We start from the raw sequence: 6,000 nt of genomic DNA, 5'->3' as shown, positions 1-6,000 counted from the left end.
CAACTTGATAGATTCGCTTGGAGGAGCTTCATCTAGTGTACTTGGCAGGAGTTCTCTTTGTGAACCATTGGTTTCATCAAATCTCACATCCACAGTTTCGACGATCTTGTAGAGATAGAGGTTGAAGACTCTGTAGGAGTGTGAGTCCTTTCCATAGCCAAGCATGAAGCCTTCGTGAGCCTTAGGTGCAAATTTCGACTTGTGATGGGGATCCTTGATCCAGCATCTAGCTCCAAATACTCTGAAGTAGCTTACATTTGGCTTCTTGCCAGTGAGGAGCTCATAGGATGTTTTGTTCAGAAGCTTACGGATGTAGACACGGTTGATGATGTGACATGTTGTATCAATAGCTTCAGGCCAGAACTTTCTTGGTGTCTTGTATTCATTGAGCATTGTTCGAGCCATCTCAATGAGGGTTCTGTTCTTACGTTCAACAATGCCATTTTGCTGAGGTGTGTATGGAGCAGAGAACTCATGAGTGATCCCCATTGTATCCAGATAAAGATCAAGTTCGGTGTTCTTGAATTCAGTGCCATTATCACTTCTGATATGCTTGATCTTCACACCATAATTGTTCATTGCTCGATTAGCAAAGCGTCTAAAGACATCTTGCACTTCAGTCTTGTAGAGAATTATATGCACCCATGTGTATCTTGAGTAGTCATCAACAATGACGAAGCCATAGAGGCAAGCAGTTGTTGTGAGGGTGGAGTAGTGAGTAGGTCCAAATAAGTCCATGTGTAACAGCTCGAAGGGTTGAGATGTTGTCATGATTATCTTCGAGGGGTGCTTTGCCCTAGTCATCTTTCCAGCTTTGTAGGCACCACACAAATGATCCTTCTTGAACTTGACATCTTCGATGCCTATGACATGCTTCTTCTTGACGAGTGAGTGTAAGTTCCTCATGACAGCATGCCCCAGCCTTCGATGCCAGAGCCAGCATTCTGAAGCTTTTGTGAGAAGACACACGGCAAGATGTGGACCTACTGAGAAATCTACCATGTATAGATCATCTTTTCGATACCCTTCAAAGACTTGAGATTTGTCAGATTCCATTAGTACAAGGCAGCGATATTTTCCGAATAGCACAATCATGTTCAAGTCACAAAGCATTGAGACAGACATTAAATTGAAACCAAGGGATTCAACAAGCATCACTTTATCCATGTGTTGATCCTTTGAGATTGCAACTCTACCTAGACCCAATACCTTGCTTTTACCAGTGTCAGCAAATGTGATGTGACTCTTGTCGGATGGACGTAAGGTTGAGTCCATGAGAGGACTTCTATCACCAGTCATATGATTTGTGCATCCACTGTCCATAATCCATTCTGAAGCTTTTGGTGATGTACCCTACAGTGCAGTTAGGAGGATAGGCTTCACAAGAGTACTGTGAAGCATAAGCATTTGGCGCATATAGGGATGGTCACAACTTATATCAAGATTAGGATACATAGTATGACAGGTAAGCGATTCAGATGTGATGTATATAGTAAGACATTTTATCATGCGTCCTTAATGTGTTTTAGGTCCCCAGCAATAGCATCGGACGCCTTTGATTGCAGGCTAGAGACCTTTCTCTGCAAAAGAAAGTTAATTCTTCTTCGCCACCCACATTTTTAGGGGTGGCTTAGAAGCAATGAGTCTTAGTGCAGCATCTGAGAATTTTGGCTTTGGAGCCCTAGCAAATAGCCTTGCAGGAGATGAATGATACTCATATGAATAAGCATAAAAGTTCTTAGTCCTATGAACATAGCGGTTCGAAGACACACGCTCATATTCATAAGTCTGAGCATGATTTCCCTGCAAAACATTGGCGTTAGGGTGACTCAATAGTATGAAGCCTTTGGGCCATATGAAGCTATAGGTCTGGGATTTGTCTTCTTCCTTGGTGGTGTCATGATGACATTCATAGGAAGATTCTCAATGTACTGCTTAGGTACCCAGATCTTCTTCATAGGTGGTCCATTCCTGCAGTTAGTACCAATGTACCTGGCAAACACTTCACCATTCTGATTCTTGAATAGCTTATAGTTTGCATCAAAGGATTCATCAATGATAATAGGATTAGCACAGGTAAAGCCAGATAAAGTGGATGGATCTACTGAAGGTTCCTTTGCAGCAACCCATGTGGTTTTGGGGTACTGCTCAGGCTTCCAGTACGAGCCATCAACATTCATTTTACTCTCGAACCCAACACCCTCTTTCCTAGGGTTTCGGTTCAGAATCTGCTTTTTGAGGACATCGCAGAGTGTCTGATGCCCTTTCAGACTCTTATACATCCCTATTTCAAGCAATGTCTTCAACATAGCATTTTCATCAGCAATAGCAGTGGTATCCTCCGCAGAGGGGTTAGTAACCACATCAGTAGGTGAAGACAATGAAACAGTATCAGCAGTGGAACATTCAGCAACAGATGTAGCGTTATCATGCTCAATGCATTTTAGACATGGTGGTTCAAATCCATCCTGAGCGGGACTGATCTGTTGAGCGCGAAGTGACTCATTCTCTTTTTGAAGATCTTCATGAGCTGCTCTCAATTTCTCAAGCTCTTGTTTCCTTTGAAGATAATCATAGGAGAGCCTTTCATAAGTAGTTGAGAGCGTTTCATGACGACTTTCAAGTTCTTGGTACTTAGCATGAAGATTTTTTATGTCTTCAACTAAGGATTGTGAACGTGTCATTTCCGCGTCCAACAGGTCATCGCTTTTGTCTAACAGTTTTTGAGTATGTTCCATAGCCTTTTGTTGTTCAGTTGCAATTTTAGCAAGTGTTTTGTAGCTAGGTTTGGATTCACAATCAGAGTCATCTTCACTTGATGTTTGAAAGTAAGCATCACGTGATTTTACCTTGGCACCACGTGCCATGAAGCAGTAGGTGGGAGTAGGACCGTCTTCGTCATCAGCTTCAGCGTTGGTGTGGAAGTCATTGTCTTCAGTGTTGAAGATGGACTTGGCAACATAGGCTGTGGCTAGAGCCAGACTTGCAACGCCAGGGTCGGACTCCTCTCCAGACTCCACCTCCGCCTCCTCAGAAGCAGACTCCTCCTCTGAATCCATTTCCTTGCCAACAAAGGCACGAGCCTTGCTAGATGGGCTCTTCTTGTGTGATGAAGACTTGGAAGAAGACTTAGAAGAAGACTTTGAGGATTTCTTCTTCTTCTTGTCATCAGAATCATATTCCTTGCTCTTCTTCTTCTTCTTCTCATTGTCCCACTGTGGACACTCAGATATGTAGTGACCAGGTTTCTTGCACTTGTGGCAGGTTCTCATCTTGTGGTCATGGGTGGAAACTTCATCATTCCTTGAGCTGGATCGTGAAGACTTTCTGAAGCCTTTCTTCTTAGTGAATTTCTGGAACTTCTTCACAAGCATAGCAAGTTCCTTTCCAATGTCTTCAGGATCATCAGAACTGCAGTCAGATTCTTCTTCAGTTGAGGAAACAACTTTTGCCTTCAAAGCGCGAGTTCGGCCATAGTTTGGACCATAGATATCTCTTTTCTCAGAAAGCTGGAACTCATGTGTGTTGAGCCTCTCAAGTATATCAGACGGATCGAGTGTCTTGAAGTCAGGACGTTCTTGTATCATGAGAGCAAGGGTGTCAAAGGAGCTGCCAAGTGATCTCAGTAGTGTCTTGACGATTTCATGCTTGGTAATCTCAGTTGCGCCAAGTGCTTGAAGCTCATTTGTGATGTCAGTGAGGCGATCGAATGTGAGCTGGACATTTTCATTGTCGTTTCTCTTAAAGCGGTTGAAGAGGTTGCGAAGAACACTGATCCTTTGATCTCTCTGGGTTGAGACGCCTTCGTTGACCTTGGATAGCCAGTCCCAGACTAGTTTTGACGTTTCCAGAGCACTCACATGGTCATACTGTCCTTTGGTCAGATGACCATAGATAATGTTCTTGGCAGTAGAGTCCAGTTGAATGAACTTCTTGACATCAGCAGGGGTGACACCTTCACCAGTTTTTGGAACGCCGTTCTTGACAACATACCAGAGGTCAACATCAATGGCTTCAAGATGCATATGCATCTTATTCTTCTAGTAGGGATATTCTGTTCCATCGAACACGGAGCAAGCAGCGGAGACTTTGATTATCCCTGCAGTCGACATAGCTGAAACTCCAGGTGGTTAAACCAAATCACACAGAACAAGGGAGTACCTTGCTCTGATACCAATTGAAAGTGCTAGTATTGACTAGAGGGGGGGTGAATAGGCGATTTTTATGAAAGTCTTCAAAACTTGGAAGTTTCAAAGACAAACAATAGAAATGACCTAGTTGATATGCAGCGGAAGATAAACTACCATAAGAAAACCATAGTCAAGTATGCAATGATGTGAAAGTACATGACTAATAGCAGCTAAGTAGTAAGGATCAGGATGGAAGATAGTATGAAGCCAATCAACAGTAGTAGTCAAGCAATGAAGTCAAACAGATACACAGATAGGCAATGACTTCACGAAGACAAACTTAAGTAAAGGAAGGGAGAGGATAGAACCAGTCACTTGTTGAAGACACAGAATTTGTTGGACCAGTTCCAGTTGCTGTGACAACTGTACGTCTGGTTAGGGAGGCTGAGATTCAACTCAGAAGACTGCGTCTTCACCTTGTTCCCCTTGAGCTAAGGACACACAGTCCTCGCCCAATCACTCTGGTAAGTCTTCAAGGTAGACATCCAAACCTTCATAGACTTCGTTCACCGGCAATCCATAATGACTCTTGGATGCTCAGAACGCGACGCCTAACCGGCTGGAGGATACACAATCCTCAAGTGTAATAAGTCTTCAGGTCACACAGACAGAAAGACTTTAGTGATGCCTAACACTCTTTGGCTTTGGGTGTTTGGGCTTTGTCCTCACAAGGATTTCTCTCTCAAAGGCTTCAAGGTGGGTTGCTCTCAAACGACAAAAGCCGTGCACTAACTCTGAGCAGCCACCAATTTATGGTGTAGGGGGTGGGCTATTTATAGCCACTGGGCAACCCGACCTGATATGTCCGAAATGATCCTGGGTCACTAAGGAACTGACACGTGTTCCAACGGTCAGATTTCAAACACACACGGCAACTTTACTTGGGCTACAAGCAAGGCTGACTCATCCAGCTCAGGATAAGATTTGCTCTCATTGTCTTCGCTCGAAGACATAGGATTTGGGTTGAGCATCACTTCAGTCATTCTGACTTAGTTCACTTGGACCCCACTTAACAGTACGGTGGTTCCTATGACTCAACAAAGAAGAAAAGGAAACAACGAAACCACACAGTCTTCGCGCTCCATAGTCTTCACACAATGTCTTCTCATGTCATAGTCTTCAATATGAATATCTTCTCATACCACTATTGTCTTCAATGTCTTCATACATTTTTAGGGGTCATCTCCGGTAGGTAAACCGAATCAATGAGGGACACTACCTGCGTTATCCTACAATTCTCACAAATGCATTAGTCCCTCAACCAACTTTGTCGTCAATACTCCAAAACCAACTAGGGGTGGCACTAGATGCACTTACAGATTTCAACAAGTGACTACATACGTAGCAAATGAGTGAGTCTACACTCTAAAATATGTCTATATACATCCGTATGTGGTAGTTCATTTGAAATCTTCAGAAAGACAAATATTTTGAAACGGAGGGAGTATATATGTCCACGAGGCTTAATCAATACATCATCGATTCCACCAATATCCCTCTCTATCCCCTTTATAAAAACTGTGATGCCTTGCACGCCGGAGTTGGTGTCGGCCCCGACCAGTTGGCTAATCGTGGAGTCGTGGTCACCTAGGCTGCAGCCTCAGCCGGAGTCGCAGCAGGTTCCACGAGCTGCACCGTCGGCGCCACTTGTCCTTTGGCTATTTTGGTGGCAGCCTCTGCCTTTCGTCAACCTTAGAGCGGACGACAGCGATGTGCAGGAGCCACCAGCGACATCATTCTATTTATGTTGTCTTAGTTTAAGTTAATGTACCGACGAGACATTTGGTGGCAATGTAAACTACTTCCTCCT

The sequence above is a fragment of the Triticum aestivum genome, chromosome 7B (assembly GCF_018294505.1).
Source record: "Triticum aestivum cultivar Chinese Spring chromosome 7B, IWGSC CS RefSeq v2.1, whole genome shotgun sequence".
NCBI lineage: Eukaryota > Viridiplantae > Streptophyta > Magnoliopsida > Poales > Poaceae > Triticum > Triticum aestivum.
This window is presented reverse-complemented; position numbering follows the sequence as displayed.